General features: G+C 42.0%; 1 pseudogene; it reads right to left on the reverse strand.

The window, feature by feature from the left end:
- Positions 1–4,930: 4,930 nt before the first annotated feature.
- Positions 4,931–18,363, reverse strand: LOC150018635 (uncharacterized; annotated as a pseudogene).
- Between the last annotated feature and the right edge of the window lie 1,497 nt (positions 18,364–19,860).

The following is a 19,860-nucleotide window of genomic DNA, read 5'->3' on the forward strand; positions in this document are numbered from 1 at the left end:
TTAGATTCAGTTGTTGATAGTTGTGAGTTTGTTGTCACTTTAGTGTTCATAGTTTTGATCTTCTTTTTCTTAAGTAAATCCCTTTGACATTTCATATAATAATGGCTTGGTGATAATGAGCTCCTTTAGCTTCACCTTGTCTGGGAAGCACTTCATCTGCCCTTCCATTCCAAATGATAGCCTTGCTGGGTAGAGTAATCCTGGTTGCAGGTTGCCTTTCATCACATTGAATACTGCTTGCCAGTCCCTTCCTGCCTGCAAAGTGTCCTCTGAGAAATCAGCTGATAGTCCTATAGGCACCCCCTGTAGGCAACTCTCCACCTCTCTCTTGCTGTCCCCAGACTCTGTCTTTATCTTTCACCTTTGGCATCTCAGTCATGATGCATCCTGGTGGGGTCCCCTCTGGGTCCAGCTCGCCTGGGACCCTCTGTGCTTCCTGGACCTGTAAGTCCATCTCCTTCACAAAATTTGGGAAGTTTTCCACGTTATTTTCAATTCTTGCTTCCTCATTCTGCACTGGTTGACTCTTTTTTTCTTCCTTATATTCCAAATCATTGATTTGAACCCCAGTTTCCTTCCCTTCACCATTGGTTTTTTGTGGATTTTCCTTCAGTTCACTTAGCATAGCCTTCACTTCTTCTATTATGCGTTTGCTGTACTCAAGCATATCTGTCAAGCCTGTGAGCATCTTTATCACCTGTGTTTTGAATTCTGCATTTGTTAGATTGTCTATTTTCTCATCTGTTAGGTTGGCTATCTCCTTGTGGCTTAGTTCTCCCGCTGGAACCTTGATCCATTTCCCCTTTTGGGCCATACTTCTCTGTCTCCTCATTCTGACAGGCTCCTGTGTTTGTTTGCCTCTGCATCCCAGGTAGAGCTGTCACTCCTGTTATATTGTAAGGGGCAGAGCCTTAGGGATTTGTCAGTACAGGGCGACCTGTTTCACCACGTTGTGGTGCTGTATGTGGTGGAGGGGTCCGAGAGGGAACAATGCCTTCCAGGCACCTCTCCCACCCCCACACCGGACCAGCATCCCTCCAGCTGCTGTCCTGGCCGTCGTTCCCAGAGTGGGTGGGTCTGCGGATGTTCTAAGACTGTGTGGGTCCTTTAAACAAGTGGACTCTGCCAAGACCAGCAGTTTCTGCCTCCACCTCAACCCCCACCACTGGTCTGCACAGTCAGAAGCAATCAGGCTTGACCTTCCCCGGTGCTGGGACCATGGGCTGTGAGGTCCGGTGAGGATCTGGGAACACTCCCCAGGTGTCCCTCCTGACTTTCCAAAATGTTTGACTATGTTCTCCACTGGCCCACCACTGCTGCCACAACTGCCAGCACCACACCGCGTCCACTCTGCACTGGCTCCGCCCCTCCTACCTGTCTGGATGAGTATCCCTTCTTTATATCTTTGTTTGCTGAACTTCCATGTAGTTTGATTTTCTGGGACTTCTGGTTGTTTCTAGTTTTGAGGTAGCTGCATTTCTTCTTAGTTGTGGAGGGAGACGCAGCATGCCCATCCATGCCTCCATCCTGGCCGGAAGTACACCCTCTAATCTTAACTTAGGCTATTGCTCCTGCCTAGATGCCCTCGCCTCCTTCCTCCAACAAGGATGGTTTGAATGCCCACTGTGTGCCAAACACTGTGTCAAGTACAGACAAAACACATCCTCTTTTTATGAAGAGTGTGGAGTCTGGAGGGAGGAAAGCAAATGAAAAAATAACTATAAACTGACATGATGAGTGATGATATAAGGAAGCACAGAGTGCTGTGGGAACCCAGAGGTGCCTGAAGCCCTATCCAATGCAGTCACAACATCTTTACTGGAGGAGGAGGCATTATTACTGAATCAAAAAGGAGCAGTAAGGGGTAGCCAAGTCAAGGCAGTGGAAAGAGAGTCTTGGGTGCAAGCCCTTCTCATCACTCCTTTCACCAGAGGCCCACCTCCTCCAGGAGACCCATCCCCACCCTCCTCAGCCACTTGGGCTCTCACGGAAACTTCTGTCCAGGGTACTCCTACATCTATGTCATCTATGCCTGGTTCCAGGAAGGAACTGACTCAGCTGGCTGAAAATTCTCCAAGGGAGCTTTCCAGAATAAAACAAACAAACAAAAAACAAAACAAAACAGATTCCCAAGTCTATCCCCACATATTCTAATTCAATAAGAACCCGTACTTTCTATGGACTGTCAGGGTGAATCTACTGCCCAGTCAGCTTTGGGAATCACCTCCACACACCATTTCTTATCACATATCCCACATCAAGCTATGTTTATTTTCTAAAGATATATTAATGCTATTTTCTCATCTCTGTTAGAATCTTTTTTATCTTGAAACTGACAATTTTTCTGCCATATTCACTGTCAATCCTGTTTCTAGTACAATGCTGTCATAAAATAAGCACTCAATAAATATTTTAAGTCAGTGACAAATGGATATGCATAGGAGTCATAAAGAATAGGAAGAAGATAGACATTTACCCTTCAAGACTAAAATTTGTACTATCTTTGAATAATTCTGAAACATGACATTTATCTAGTGCTTTGCAATTTATGAACGGTCTTCTAATCTGTTTATTGCAGTTGATCCAACCACCCCATGAGATGGTTAGGCAGAGATAGTATTATCGTTACTACAATTTATAAACTAACACAATGAGGCTGAGATATTAAGAGACTTGCCCAAATTCAGGAGAAGAATAAAGCCAAGTATTAAAAATCCAAAGAGCTTCCCCATATTTCTTCCCCGCCCCATCACTTTTTCAAAGGATTTTTAAAATATAAAAGTAGATGCATACTTTTTCTAATTCAGGTGGAGGTGGAAAATATTGGGGGTGGAAATAAATCACATGTAAGGAATATATTTATCCATGAACTAGCCAGTGATGAATTTGTCGGTACCAGGGAATCATTCTAGTCTGGCCACAGGAAGATAAATATCTGTCTTTGGCAGGAGAAAAGGGTTGAGAGTGGCAGATGAAGACCCCAGAGCCCCTAGATGATTTTGTCATTGCCTTATATGACATAATATTTGCAATGATTAATGGAAACTTTTTGCACAGTGATATTTAATCTCTGAATTTCACGAGTTAAAGGTAGATATTCACACAATGGACAAAATTTCTCATCAAAGATGAGATCTTGGGTCACAGATCTTGGTTCATAATGTGCAGAGGGGGAAATCTGACAGCACAAGGTTACAGGAGAATGTGGACAACCACATTTCAACTAAACCAACTACTGATTCTGGTAAGACCTTCTCTCTAGGAGGATGGGTTCTCTGGCCAACACCCTGCATGATATTCCCGCCCCCCCAAAAATGATGCAACCATAGATTGGAGGGATCCAAACTGGGGTTTTGAGTTAGGCAGGAATGATGTTTTCTTCTGCTGGGAAAATGATACTTTGAGGTATTATCAGAATTTGCTCAATCATTTTCGTACAAAAGAAGTGTAACACTGCATGGGAACTGTGAGTCTGGGAGACTCAAAACTTCTGTCAAGTTAGCAAGCATACCCACTGTGAGCACTGAGGGTCTCTTTCCTTCTCTGTCAATGTTTCAACAGCCTTAAATTTGAGACTCGGTACACTCTTCGTATTCACAGTAAAAGCACACAGGCTGGTCCCCAAAACCATCTCAGTTCTTCTCTCCCCATCACTCTGCACCAATTGAACAATAAATTATGTCAGCCAGTTCCTTCTTCTTCATTATAGCGGCTATAGCCCTAGTTTTACTTCAATCTTCCTTTGTTAAGGAGAAGGAGTAGTGATGACCTTTATTACAACCTCCTGAATGGTTTTCCTCCTTTTAGGTTTTCCTCTCTCTGTTTCTTCCTCTCTCCTGCCTAAGTCACCCTTCTAAGGCAGACATGACCAAGTTGTTTTTTTACTTCAAGTCTGTCAAGAGCTCTCTGTTATCCTGTGTGTGTGTGTGTGTGTGTGTGTGTGTCTGAGAGAGAGAGAGAGAAAGAGAGAGAGAGAGAGAGAGAGAGAGAGAGAGAGAGAGACATGTCCAGAGTTGCTTGCATTCCTTTCAAGCTCTTTATAATCCAAGCCCAGCCTACCTGTCTAACCACACCTTCCATTTGCCCTCCTGAATCTGATGTTTCAAACACACCCTGGGCCCTTCAGGCCCTGTCTTCCATTTGTCATCCCTCCTGTCCACATCACACCTGTCCATGCTCCGGGGTTTTTTTTTCCTGATGCTCTTTTTGCCAGGTCTTCCCTTTTATTATATCCACTCCTATTCTATATATCAAAATCCTCTTCATTTCTCAAGGTGAAACTCAGGAGTTCCTCTGCTGTGAACCCTTCCCAGAGCTCCCTAACCCTGGTTGCTCATTCCTCCTTCTAATATCCACTTAGAGCTCTGTTTACACTTCTGTGTTGGAATGTCACCTTTTGCCTGTATTTTAGTTAAGTGTGCATATGGTTTTTTTTTTCCCTTCACAAGATCCTTGAGGAGAGTTAATATGTATTTTTTTTTTTTTGCAAGTCAGTGAACTTTTCATTTTATTATGCAGTTTTATATCACACTAGTTCAAATGCATTTCTCTACAGTGCTCCAACATAGCTCCTTTGAAATTATTTCAGTCACCCAGAACATGTGACTTTACCAAAGACTTTGAATCTAAAACAAACATAAAATTTCAAATCACTAACTTTTAAATGAAAGGGATAAGAAATAAAGTCATTGGAGGATGGTTGCGGTTTTTCATTTCCAACAAGACACTGTGTTGCAAAGTTTCTTTTGATACAGCAGTTATAAATTAGAATCCTCAAAGAATGAGGGCAGAGCCAAATTACAATAACAGAAGCTTCTGTAGCTTCAGCTTCCACAGTCCTAAGCCTCTGACAGAAGTGCGGTGAAGCATCTTTCCTGCAAATTAAGTGGTGCCAGTATTTCCATGGAGTTGAGCTTTCAGAGACAGACCCTCAAGACCTATCATCAATGTACAGACCATCTTGGTTGTGGTTGTATGAACTATGCCTGAAGAGTTGAATATCCACCTAAGTCCGAAGGTGGAAGAGCACATACCCTGGTATGGTAACAGGCAAGAGCAGAATGTGGAGGAGCAGGTTGGCTGTGCTCGTGCAGCCCTGTGGGGAGTTTCCTTCCATGGGGCTGAGTTGGACAGTCCTGGTAAAGAGACCAATGGAATAAGGACAGTCAGTACAGGGAGAGACAGAAATGTTATCTCCCACTTACTGCCTACCACTCTGACTTTTTAAAAGGTAGATAATATTAAAAACCTTAAATTATTTGTCAATGTTTTTAATTATTATCTATTTCTGCTCCATATCTTCTTGCTTCTTATTTTGATGTGCAATCCTATTTGCCTGTGGTATCATATTTGAAATCTTGACTTCCAGTCAAGATGGTGGTGTAGGTGGACATGCTCCGCCTCCTTATACAACCACAAGAAGAATCACAACTAGCCTAAAAACAAAAAACACCCAGAACTGCCAGAAAATCAAACAGTATGGAAGTCCGACAACCAAGGATTTAAAGAAGCCACATTCATCCAGGTGAGCAGGAGGGGTAGAGATGGGGAGCTGGGGCTGAGGAGACATGGTGTGGCGGTGGTGGGTGGAATGGGCAGTCCCACATTCACGTGTGGTGGATAAAAATCGGGAGGGATAACTTGGGAGCCAGTATTCCCAGCTCCAGGCCAGACCTCACAGCCAAGGATTCTAGCGTTGAGAAAATAAAACCTCATAATTTCTGGCTATAAATACAAGTGGGGGTTAGGGCAGTGGAAGAAACTGTTGGTGTCTCAGAAGAGTCTGTTTAAAGAGCACACATGGTCTTAGTCTGTATGCAAACCTACCCACTCTGGGAACCACTCTAAGGCAACAGCTAGAGGGGCGCCAGTCACATACAGGAAGTGAGTGAAGTGACTAAAATAGGGTGAGTTCCAAGAAAGTCTCCAGAACCCAGGCAGCAGCATTTTCTCTTCTCTGACCCTCACCCCTAACAGAGCCACAAAGTGTTGAAGCAGGTTGCCCTACTCTGGCAAATACTTAAGGCTCTGTTCCATACAACTTAACAAGTGTGCTAAGACAGGGAATCACAGCAGCTCTACCTAATACACAGAAACAAACACATGGATGCTGCCAAATGGTGGAGGCAAAGAGATATGGTTCAAATGAAAGAAAGAAAGAAAAATAAAAACAGAAAAAGAACTAAATGTAATGGAGATAGTCAACCTATCAGATTCAGAGTTCAAAACACTGGTCATAAGGATGCCCAGAGAAATGATTGAGTATTGCAAAAGCATAAGTGAAGAAATGAAGTCTACACTAAGTGAAATAAAGGAAAATCCACAGGGAACCAACAGTAAAGGGAATGAAGCCAGGATTCAAATCAACAATTTGATATATAAGGAAGGAAAAAACATTCAACCAGAACAGAATGGAGAAACAAGAATTCAGAAAAATGAGGAGAATATAAGACTCTGGGACAGCTCCAAAAGTGCCAACATCCGAATCACAGGGATGCCAGAAGGAGAAGAGGAAGAGCAAGAAACTAAAAACTTATTTGAAAAAAATAATGGAAGAAAACTTCCCTAATTGGGAGGAGGAAATGGACACGCAAATCCAAAGAGCACAGAGAGTCCCAAACAAGTTGGACCCAAAGAGGACCACATCAAAACATATCATAATTAAATGCCAAACATTAAAGATAAAGAGAGAAACTTGAAAAGTAGCAAGAGAAAAACAGAGAGTTACCTACAAAGGAATTCCCATAAGACTATCAGCTGATTTTCTCAAAAGAAACTGCAGTCAAGAAGGAACTGGCATGAAGTATTCAAAGTGATGAAAAAGCAAGGACGATACAACCTAGATTACTCTTTCCAGCAAGGCATTTAGAATGGAAGAAGGGCAGATAAAGTGCTTCCCAGACAAGGTAAAGCTAAAGAAGTTCATCATCACCGAGCCCTTATTATATGAAATGTTAAAGGAACTTACACAAGAAAAAGAAGATCAAAACTATGAATAGTAAAGTGACAACAAACTCACAACTATCAACAACTGAATTTAAAAAACAAAAACAAAAATAAACTAAGTAAACAACTAGAACAGGAACACAATCATAGTAATGGTGATCATATGGAGGGTTATTAGTGGGGAGGGGGAAGGGGGAGGATGGGGGAAAAGGTGAAGGAAGTAAGAAGCGTAATTGGTAGGTACAAAATAGACAGAGGGACATTAAGAATAGTATAGGAAATGGAGAAACCAGAGAACTTATATGCATGACCCATGGACATAAACTAAGGTGGGGAGAGTTGCTGGAGGGAAGGGGATACCTGATGGAGGGGGACAAAGGAGGAAAGATTGGGACAACTGTAATAGCGTAATCAATAAAATATACTTAAAAACAAAAACAAAAAAAGAAAAACCAAAAGAAATCCCGTCAATAACTGGATAGGCTACTCCCAACTCTTCATTAATCAATTTATTTGTCATGCTCCTCGTGAGCAGCTTCTTGGAGAGCCAGCACACCAAGAACTCCAGCCCTGCTGGGTGGAAGGTGCGGGGCGGTTTCCCAGTGGTCTCCTCGCTCCTGTCAGCCCACAGCGGCGACCCAGGCACCTAAGAGCTACCGTGGACAGCAGCATGCGTGTCCTCCGCAGCCTGAGGTGAGCCTGCTATAAGCTGCACTCAGCACAGTCTGGAAGCCCAAGAACCCTCCTCACCATCGTCTCCCAGCCCCAGCCGCTCAAGCTGACCCAGAGAGTCCAGCGTCCCCCTATCCCTGCAGGTCAGGCCGCACCCCTTCAATGTGTCATCTGTTTTTCCAGCATTAGCATAGTATTTATTACATAGTAGGCAACGAATTCCTGTTAAATTATTTATGGTGGAACTGCGTGGAACTGGACTGAAAAAAAAATCAACTGATTTAGATGGAAAATAAATCTATTGTTTAAGCAATTTCCCAAGGTCAATTCACGCACAAAGAAAGAAATTAAAAATCATAATCCTTGGCAAATATGTTTTCCCATATGGTTGGTTCCCTTTTCACAACAAATACCATATGATATCACCTAATACAGGAAACTAATGAACAACACAAACAAATGAGCAAAAGAGAACCAGAGGCATGTAAACAAAGAGCAGACTGACAGTTAAGGGGTGGCGGGGGGAGGGGTGGGGGTGAGGAGACAAGGAGGGAAAGAAGGGAAAGGGCCTAGTCAAGGACCTAGTATAAATGACTCATGGACATGGACAATGGGATGGCGTAGACTGTGGGAGAAGGGGTGGGTGGGGTGGGGGTGGAGCAATGAGGGGAAAAGTGGGACAGCTGTAATAAAAAAACAATAAATTTTTAAAAATTATAGTACTGCTATGCAGAAAAAACCATATTTTGCTTTTGAAAATATATTCAGTCACCATTTTATGTGTATCTTTCTCTACAAATATTTAAATAAATTAATATACATATAATTTTTAATTTTATGACACACATACAGAAAGTGAAAAAAATACAAATGTACAATGAAATCAATAAAAAATGAGCCATACAGATCAAGAAACTGGATATTTCCTATACTTAAGAGGCTTCCTTCATGCCTTCAGAAATGAATCAAAAACCAAAATTTACAAAACAGATGTACAATGATTTGCATAACAGATAAATTTTGCTAGACCATGACATGCAACACATATCATCACAGAGCAAATTATTTTAACAGTAGCTCTGGAAACTATATTTTCTAAGATAAAAACCACAGTAATAAAAATTCCTCTTGGACTCAAACTTAGCAACACTGTTCCTTTTCTTTTCTTTCTTTTTTAATAGACTTAATTTTTATTGAACAGAAAAGCATGAGACATCTTCCACAGCCATTATCCTCAGCTTAGAAGCAACAGCTATTTTAAAAATTGAAAAATATACACAACATACAATTTACTTATTAAATCATTCTAAGTGTACAATTCAATGGCATTAAGTACATTCATGATGTTGTACAAGCATCCTCACTATTCCCAGAATCTTTTCATTGTCCCAAACAGAAGCTATGTGCCCATTAAACAGGTAAACTCCCCCTTACTCACCCTCTCCAACCCCTCAGTAACCATCATAAACCTTTTGTCTCTATAAATCTGCCTATTCTAAGTACTTCATATAATGTTGAATGTTTTCAAGATTCACCCATGTTGTAGCATGTAGCAGAATTAGAAGCAGCTTTAAGATGAACAAAAAGCCAGAAAGATGTCTTCTTTACCAGGCAAAAGTTCACATAGAGAACATTATCATCTCAAAGTGGTGCTAAAGTCAGAAAAACAAAGAGATGGAGAATTGGTTTAGACAATGTCTAGATGAGCTTTCTTTTTTTAAGGTAAAACTGGTACATAAAATTATATGGGTTTTAGGTGTACATTATAATTCCATATATAGATGAGCATTCTTGAACTAGTCAAGTTTTCTCTTTTTCCTTCTCCCAATGCCTTTCCTCACCTCTGTGATATCCCTTTTCTTTCTCTCCTCTTTCCCTCCAGGAAGACATGCTTAGGGCAGGACCTCATGAGAAACAGTGTGGAGCAGTAAATAGAGCCCTGGAACAGGAATTGGGAGCCAGGGTTTCACACTGGCTTTGACACTGGATGATCATGGGCCAGTCTCTTTCCTCTGGGCTCATGTCCCTCATTAGGTATCATAAGAGGGTTGGCTTGGCTAATCTTTAGGTTTTGTTCCAGTTTTGGCTTTCCAGATTTATGTTATACTCATACTAAGGTGGCAGTGATACTTCTTCCAAGGATGTTTGCATTTAAACATGGGATAGAGCCTTAGGCCAGAAAAGAGCTGATGATGGAATGCCGGGCTTCCTTATGTGCCTGGGAGAGGTATTTCCCTGCCGTCACACCACCTGGGACAAACTCACTTGGTTTGAAACTTGAACAGTATTTGCTCAGGCCATGATAATTAATTCTCTCCTAAAACTGCCCTCTGACAAACTCTGATCCCTAAAGCCCTGTATCAGCCTACCTAATTCCCTTCTATGAAGCCACTAGTGGGCCTCTTCTCAATCGCCCCCTCCCTTCTCCCTAATGGTAACCTAATTTTCATAGTTATTGCTTCCTTTCTTTTCTTTATAATTGCACCACCTAAGTATGCGACCTTACATGTTATTGTCTAGATTTTCTGGTTTTGAACTTTACGTAAGTGAATTCATACAATATGAACTTGTTTTGCTCAGTATTATGTTTTTATTAGTATTATGTTTTTAAAGATAATCCATGCTGCTTTGTGTAGTTACAGTTTCTTCATTCTCATTGCTGTGTAGTACTCCAATCAACTCACAGTGGGCATCTGCGTTGCTTCAAGCTTCTACCTTGTTATGTTGCCATGAATTTTCTTGCAAATGTCTCTTAGTGCATTCCTTCACACCTTTCTGCTGGGTACATATCTAGGGTAGAATTGCTGAGTGCTTGCAATAAAAGGTCAGAGTAACTTCCATGAAAAAGGTCACAGTCTTATAAAGGAGACAAATATATACCATGTAAGGGGATGTATGCTATTAATAGACATTACCATGTAAGATATCATGGAGGCCCAAAGATGAACAACAAATATTGACCAGAATGTGGAACAATAGGAACTCTCATCTAATGCGAATGGGAGTATACATTGGTAAACCACTTTCAATATATTTTGACATTATGTAATAATGTTGAAGATATGTTTACTTACCCCCCTGACCCAGTAATTTACTCTGCTTGGGATACAGCTAAACTACTTTTCCCAGTCCCCTTTGAAATTGGGGAAGAGAAGACACATAACTGAGTTCTAGCTTTAGGAATATAAGTAAGAGTAAATGTAAAATTTGCAGAACCGGCCTGTAAGAACCTTACATATGTAATTCTCCATGATCTTTTCCACAAGCCAGTGACTATGAAAACCAAGTGTTGATAAACTTAAGTGAATAAAAACTTAGAAAAAGAAAGGAATTTTAAGTCATTTAGTTATGTTCACTGCTTTCAAGAAATGCAAATAAATAACTCAGGCCATTTCAGAACTAGTTTTGATTACTGGACTGTGACTATTTACCTGCTATACCACTGTGGGATTGGACTATATGCAAATCATTTCAAAAGAATTACAAAAAATTCAACAAACTTTTATGAAAAACTATGGGTCAGGTGCTGGGCTTGCTGGGAAAACAAAGATGAATATGACACAGATCCAGCCATCAAGATGATCAAAGACCAATAGAAGGGACAGAGAGTAACCAAAAAATGTGATAGAGTGAGGGTGTAGAAGTCGATGGAGGGGGGAAAGGACCAAGGTTCCTTCTATTGTGTGGCTCAGCCATCATCATAGGAGAGGTGGGAAGAACAAGAAGTGCACAGGGTACTACAGATATTTATAGAAAGATTAATATGAGAGAGGAGAAATGAGTAGTACAGAAGGAAAAAATCCCCAAAGTAAGTCATGAAGAAAATGAAGTACAGGCCTGGAAAATGGAGATGCAGAAAGCTATGAGAAGGGCCTTCCTGACAAAAAGTGTGATGCAAAAAGAACGAGACCTAGAGAAAAAATGGCACTTATGGAATCTTTAAGTAGAAGCTCTTCTACAGACCTCGACTTAACTAACTGGTCGTCAGTTTAGCTGGTGCTCCCCATTTCCTATAAAATACTCTGACTGATGTTGACAGCACCCAGAAGCCCATAGCTAGTGGCACTCTGTGGTGTGCCTACTCCCTTTGCCCCCCAAGTTGAGTCATGTAATACAAAGAATCAGTTTGGTCTACATCCACATTTTTTTGCTCCAGTTGTACTTGTTATTATAATTACATTATTTAATTAAATTCTGGGTAAAGTTACAGACTTCCAATGTGAAAAAGAAGAGAGTTTTTGTTTCTGTGGAAGCTAAGATACATCCTTTGGGAAAACTTGATAAAGGTGGGGGAGAGACATCTGTAAAAGATATAAGAAATAATAAAAATCCAAAGGATGATAACCTTTAGATGATTTTCAAGTGTCCTTAGGATCTGAGTCTACTTTAAAGGAATCCATACTAGAAATTGCAGACAACACAGTATAGGTGTGGCTTGTGAAAGACAGATAACATATAACTTCAATTGGTGGCACATGATCAAAGAAAAGGTGACTCTGAATTCTAATTTGGGATGAAATAAAGGGAGAATAACCTCAGGGCAGCTGCTCAGCATCCCAAGAGCATCAGCATAATAGCAGCTGAACTGACAGCTAAATAGGCTCCCTCTGCCCACCTCCCTTCTGGTGGCTTTCATTTCCTATGTCTGATGTTCTCCCCATTTCTTTTAAGCAAAGGCTGCTTATTTGCCTAGACCCTGGTCTTCATGAGAGAGCACTGAGTTCCTACTGACTCTGCCCAGGGGCATCATTATTAGTTCATTTTTATAGCCCTCTTGAAAAGCAGGGTTCATCCACCAATTTGCACATGAAAAAACTAATGCACAGACTAGATCTTGACAGATCTTTCCATCTCTGATTGTTCTATGTAAATGAGCAGTGCACAGCTGATCTTTCACAGAAGGCATAAGTTGGTGGTCAGTGGTCACAGCCAGTCCTTGTAGTCTCCCACTGCCCTGCCAATAGCAATCAAGGCTCAACTACAAGAGGAGGGTGTACTCAGCCCACATGAAGAGCACAATTAGAGTACCCAGATTGGGTGATATAGGAGGCTGTGCCACTGTACCCTACAGGACACCTACTACATTAGGCAACACTACCAAGACAGGGAGTCACAGCAGCTCTACCTAATACATAGAAACAAACACAGGGAGGCTGACAAAATGAGGAGACAAAGAAACATGGCCCAAATGGAAGAACAGATCAAAACTCCAGAAAAAGAACTAAACAAAATTGAGGTAAGCAATCTATCAGATTCAGAGTTCAAAACATTGGTTATTAGGATGATTAAGGACATTAATAAGAACCTCAACAGCACAAAAAAGATCCAGTCAGAAATGAAGGATATGCTAATTGAAATAAAGAACAATTTACAGGGAAAAAACAGTAGAATGGATGAAGCCAAGAATTAAGTCAATGATTTGGAACATAAGGAAGAAAAAAAAAAGAACCAATCAGAACAGCAAGAAGAAAAAAGAATATTAAAAAATGAAGATAGCATAATCCACCTCTGGGACAACATCAAGCATTCTAATATTCATATCATAGCGGTGTCAGAAGAAGAGAAAGAGCAAGAAATTGGAAATCTATTCAAAACAATAATGAAAGAAAACTTCCCTAATTTGGTGAAGGAAATAGACATGCAAGTCCAGGAAGAACAGAGAGTCCCAAACAAGATGGGTGCAAACAGGCCCATACTAATACACATCATAACTAAAATAGCAAAGGTTAAAATAAAGAGAGAATCTTAAATGCAGCAAAATAAAAGCAGTTAGTTACCTACAGGGGAGTTTCCACATAACTGTCAGCTGATTTCTCAAAAGAAACTTTGCAGGCTAGAGGTATTGGCAAGAAATGTGCAAAGCCATGAAAAGTAGGGACCTACAGCCAAGATTGCTCTACTCAGCAAAGATATCATTTAGAATTGAAGGACAGATAAGGAGCTTCCTAGACAAGAAAAAACTAAAGTAGTTCATCATCATCAAACCATTATCATATGAATTGTTAAAGGGACTTATTTAAGAAAAAAGAGATCAAAACTATTAACAATAAAATGGCAATAAATGCATATCTATCAACAATTGAATCTAAGAAACAACCTAAGCAAACAAGAACAACAGAGACAGAATCATGAGTATAGAGAGCATTCTTTTTTTTTTTTTTTTCAGATTTAATGTGTTTTATTGATTAAAATATTACTTTTGTGCCAATTTCCCTTCCCTCTGCTCCCCTCCACCCGGTGGCCCCCCTCCCTCCAGTTGTCCCCCCCTTTTAGATTATGTCCATTGGTTGTGCATACAGTTCCTCCCAATCTCTCTCCGTCTATTCCATTCCCTCCTACCATGATCCCCAATTCCTATATCGTCTCCCTCCCTCTCCCCACTCCCCCTCCCTGTTGACCTCCCCCCACTATGCTTCCCTTACCCACAGTTCCTTTTCCACTCTCGTTGCCTGTTTCGTTTGCCTTTGTTTCATCTCCCTAGCTTCTGTTTTTTAAACCAGTCCCTTTAACATCTCATATAACAGTGGTTTGGATCTAATGAACTCTTTCAGTTTTATTTTGTCCTGGAAACACTTTCTCTGTCCTTCTATTCTGAATGACAATTTCGCTGGATAGAGTATTCGTGGTTGTAGGTTTTGGATTTTCATTACTTTGAATATTTCTTGCCAGTCCCTTCTTGCCTGTAGTGTTTCCCTTGAGAAGTCAGCTGATAGTCTAATTGGGACCCCTTTGTACATAATTCTTTTCTTCTCTCTTGCTGCTTTTAAGATTCTCTCTTTATCCTTAATTTTTGACATTTTGATTATAATGTGTCTTGGAGTGGTTCTCCCTGGGTCCAGTCTCTTGGGAACTCTCCTTGCTTCCTGGACCTGCATGTCTATTCCCTTCCCCAAGTCTGGGAAGTTCTCCTTTATTATATTTTCACTCAATTTTTCAAGTTCTAGTTCATCTTCCTCATTCTCTGGCAAACCAATGATTCTTATGTTGGGCCTTTTATAGCTGTCCCAGAGGTTTCTGATCCTCTCATTGTTGCTTCCCATTTCCTCTCGCTGCATTGGTTGACTGCTTGTTCCTTCTCCATATTCCAGTTTGTTGAAATGAACTCTGGATTCCTCACCATCTGTCTCGTATGTGGTTTTGTTCCTTTCGTTATGAAAGTTTTTCGCTTCTTTCATATCTTTTTCCTGCTCTTTTGTGAATTCTGTAAGCCACCTGATAACAATGGCCCAGAACTGAGCCTCTGACAGGTTTCTTATCTGTTCATCTTTCAGGTTCTCTATCTGCTGTCTGGTGAGTTGTGCCACCGGGATCTCTATATTTGTCTGCCACATTTTGACAGATGCGTTTTGTTTTCCTGGGCTGGCTGTTGGGGGCAGTGCCTGTGTACGCGTCACAAATCAGCGACCGGCCGGCGCCTGCCTGTCCGCGACCTATTTCGCAGCCCTGTGGTGCTTTCTGTGGGGGCGGGGGTCCAAGATGGATTCACACAGTTATTCAGCTAGGAGACCGGGATCCGTCCTCCCGCCCCCCTGGGCCTCACTGTTCAAGGCGATGCTGCGGCTGCTCCCCAGCGCCTGGAGTCGCGCACGCCAGGGGCTTGATTGGAGTCGCGCACACCAGGGGCTTGATTGCCTCCCGGATTTTTCGCCGCCCCGCCCGCCGCTCCGCAAACAGCTTTGCCTTCTTTAACTCTTACCTGCCCAAATGGCACCGCTGGTTTATAACTTCATATGTTGGGCTTCCGTGTAGTTTTATTTTCTGGAATTTCTAGTTATCCTTTGTTTTGAAGTAGTTGTATTCCTCTATAGTTGTAGAGGAAGACCTAGCGTGTCCATCTAAGCCTCCATCTTGGCCGGAAGTCCCCTAGAGAGCATTCTGATGATTGCAGGCGGGAAGGGGCTCTGGGGGAATGGTGAAGAGGTGAGGGGATAAAGAAGTAGAAATAGGTAGTTACAGAATAGCCACGGGGATGTAAGTACAGTATAGGAAATGGAGTAACCAAAGAACTTATACACATGACCCGTGGTCATGAACAATGATGTGGGATTGTCTTAGGGAGTGAGGGTTGCTGGGTAAAGGGGGGCAAAGGGGAAAAATTTGGGACAACTGTTAATAGTATAATCAATAAAATATCATTTAAAAAATAGGCTTCCAGCCAAGATGGAGGCCTAGATAGACATGCTTCACCTCCTTGCACAACCATAAGAAGAATTAGATCTACCTCAAAACAAAAGAACAAAAAAAAAAAAAACCCAGAACTACCAGAAAGTCAAACTGCATGAAAGTCCAACAAAGATTTAAAGTAATACTCCTCCAGATGGGTAAGAGGGGCAGAGACGGGGAGCCTGGTGGAGAGGATGCGATGCAGCAACTGTGGTGGCAGTGGCAGTGGCAAGGCAGTTGCTGCACCAGCCAGTGGAATGAGCAGTCACACATTATAAAAGCCAGGAGGGATACCTGGGGACCAATCTAAGATCCAGGTCAGACTGCGCAGATCATAGTTCCAGGACTGGGGAAAATAAAGCCTCATTGCTTCAGGTTGTGAAAACCAGTGGGGGTTGCGGTGATGGGAGACACTGCCCACATCTCAGGAGAGTCCATTTAGAGGGTCCCCATGGACCTAGAACTTACAAAAACCCACCCATTTGGGAACCATCACCAGGGCAACAGCTAGAGGAGTGCCAGCCACATATGGGAAGCAGGTAAAGATGGGAAAAAGGGGGAGTGCTGATTACGCAACCAGGTTCCCTCTCCAACACTTCCCTCACATACAGCTCCACAAGGCAGTGAAACCTGTCACCCAGCACTGACAAATACTTAAGGCTCTGCCCCTTTCAGCATACATAACAGGTGCAGCAGTTCTACCTAAGACACAGAGGCAAACATAGGAGGTTGTCAAGTTGGGGAGACAGAGAAGAATGGCCCAAATGAGGGAGCAGATCAAGGTCCCAGAGGGAGAACTAAGCAAAAAGGAGATAGCCAAACTAACAGATGCAGAGTTCAAACAGTGGTGATAATGATGCTCAGAGAAATGACTGAGTATGGAAAACACATAAGGGAAGAATTGAAGCCTACACTAAGTGAAATGAAAAAAAAATCCACAAGAAACCAATAGTGAAGGGAAGGAAGCTGGGGTTCAAACCAATGTATTGGAACATAAGGAAGAAATAAAGAGTCAATCAGTACAGAATGAGGAAACAATAATTGAAAAAAATGAAGAGAGGCTTAGGAACCGCTGGGACAACTTTAAATGTACCAACATTCGAATCATAGGGGTGCCAGAGGAGAAGAGGAAGAGCAAGAAATCGTGAACGTATTTGAAAAAAAATGAAAAAAAACTTTCCTAATTTGGCAAAGGAAATAGACATACAAGTCCAGGAAGCACAGAGAGTCCCAAAAAAGTTGGATCCAAAGAGGACCACACCAAGACACAGCATAATTTAAATGCCAAAGTTTCAAGATAAAGAGAGAATCTTAAAAGCAGCAAGAGAAAAGAAGAGAGTTACCTACAAAGAAGTCCCCATAAGACTATCAGCTGATTTTCCAAAAGAAACTTTGCAGGCAAGACGGGATTGGCAGGAAGTATTCAAAGCGATGAAAAGCAAGGACTTACAACCAAGATTACTCTATCCAGCAAAGCTATCATTTAGAATGGAAAGGCAGATAAAGTGCTTCCCAGACAAGGTAAAGCTAAAGAAGTTCATCATCACCAAGCCCTTATTACGTGAAATATTAAAAGGACTTCTTTAAGAAAAATAAGATCAAAATTATGAACATTAAAATGACAACAAACTCACAACTATCAACAAGCAAATCTAAAAAACAAACAAACTAAGCAAAAACCAGAATAGGATCAGATTCATAGATATGAAGATCATGTGAAGGGTTATCAGCTGGGAGAAGGAAGGGGGAGAATGGGAGAAAAGGTAAAGGGATCAAGAAGCATAACTGGTAGATATAGAATAGACAGGGGGGTGTAAAGAACAGTAAAGTAAATGGAGAAGCCAAAGAATTACATGTATGACCCATGGAGATAAACTAAGGAAAGGGGGGATTGCTGGAGGAAAGGGAGGTACCAGGCGGAGGAGGACAAAGGGGAAAAAAATTGGGACTACTGTAATAGCATAATCGGTCAAATATACTTTAAAAAATAAACCAGCAGTGCATAAAAGTGCATTGCTCATCCTTAAAGAACTTTTTAAATTGTTAAGCTATTACAATATTTGGCACAGTGTGTGATTATAAAAATAGCTAACATTTCTTGAGCACTTATTAGGTGTCAAAGTAAATGCTAAAATCTATATTACTTCATTTAATCCATAGTAATTTTCTAAGGAAGGTGTTATCATAACCCCCATTTCATAGGTCAGAAAGCTGAGGCTTAAAGAAGTTAATAACCTAGGTTAATCTGTCTCTAAACTCAGGCTTTCAGCCTCAGGCAATACTGCTCCTCCTCTGACTCCCCTCAGTGTCTGCCTGTGGATGCTTCTCTTAATTCATATTGTGACCATTCTCTGTCGTTTTTCTTGTGTCTCCAAACTGACTCCATATTGGAGTGTCCTGGTGGGTTATAATTAGGTCCTGCAGCTTGCCAACTGGCCCAGAGTGGCTTGTCATCATCCCCTCTCTCACCTTCAGTATCGAGGGCTCCACCATCTGCCGCACAGCAAGGGAGCCTGAGATCACTCTCGCTTCAGGGAGTGAGCCTATGGGGGTCAGGTTCAGAGAAAATTCAGGCCGCACCATTGGCCCTGACACCCTGGCTCCTCAGCATCTACCTGCCAGCATTGGGAAGCCTCATTTGCCTCAAGGCAGGCAGTGGTTTTGTTCTTCTTTTCAAAGAGGGAAATCTGGGAGAAAAAACACACACTTTGGCATCTGAAGAATCCACTTTAAATCCTGGCTCTGCCACTACTTGCTGAGGTAGATTGAGTGAGTAAATGGCCCTCATTTGCATCCCCCATTCCATCTGCACCCAGAGTTCGTGACCTTCACTCAGTGAGGGCAAATCTCCCCCCACCCACCCTATCTTGAGGGTGTGGAGAGCCCATTATCCATCCAGGCTGAGAGTCAAATCAGCAAAGTCTTGACAAAGATGTCCCATCAGTCAGAAGGATAATGCCAGAGAGATTCACAGCAGTGAAAACATGGCCTCTATTCTCCCCAGGATGTAAACCTATCTCTGACAGGACAGGGTTTAAGGCTAGAGAGGTAGGAATCATGAGAGAAAGACAGAGGCTATATGAGCTGGAAGGAACCTTGATCATCATCAAATCCAGCTTTGTTGTTCTGCAAATAGGAGTGCTCTTACTTCCTGGTACCTGCCTACTAGACCCATGGGCAATCTTTAGGTTTCAGCTTATCCACTGTCATCTTCCTTCTGGAAGCCTTCCTGACTCTCTCCAGCTAGGACAGAACCCCCTGATGTACATGCCCATAGTTCCTGCACTCTCCCTAACACTGCTTTATCTCTTTGTCTACATGCCAACCACTCCATTAGACCTGGAGTGAGTCCTGCTCACAGGCTGTAGCCCTAGCACATAGGATAGTGCCAATAAATACTTGTTGAATGATCGCACCAAAAATACTTGTTGAACAGGGAGCAACCTGTTCAATTCACCCAAAGGGGCAAAGTTCATCTCGCCAGTAGGTAAGGTTGAGTCACGGCCTCTGTCTTCCATCCAGCCTTGCGACTCCTGATACCCTCCTTTACACAGCCAAAGCCTCACAGAAACTTCTGTCTACCCAGAGGTCCCATGCTGGCTTTTTCTGGGTAACAGTCCCTTCTCTAGGTCTTGCTCCCTACCCCCTCCACCCCCAGAACACCCTCAGTCCTATCTCAATAGTCTCAAAGAATAACCTATAATGATAAAAAGGCTGCCCTCCAGGAGTATTTCCATTAAAAAAGAAAAGTTGTAAAGATATGTTTTCATCCATCTCTAACTGTGTTCCATCCTTTAGTCTACTTGATTTGGTGATCTGGACAGTTTAGACGTACTTTGGTAGAATGCCCCTCAGTTCAGGTTTTCCAAATAGTTCCTCGTGCCCTTTTTCTTTGGGGGGGGGTATGAATATCACAGGAGTGATGTTTGTTCTTCTTAGTGGGTTATTTCAGGAGACACACAATGTTGGCAATTGTGTAACTTTTTATACCTATCACGGCACCCATGTTTTCTCCAGGGCAGGATGATAGGTTTCAGCCTGTGGAGCGGCTCCAGTACAACATTATGACTGTCCAGAGCA

This window comes from Furipterus horrens, unplaced genomic scaffold (genome assembly GCF_987537825.1).
Source record: "Furipterus horrens unplaced genomic scaffold, mFurHor1.1.pri manual_scaffold_2, whole genome shotgun sequence".
NCBI classification, from domain to species: domain Eukaryota; kingdom Metazoa; phylum Chordata; class Mammalia; order Chiroptera; family Furipteridae; genus Furipterus; species Furipterus horrens.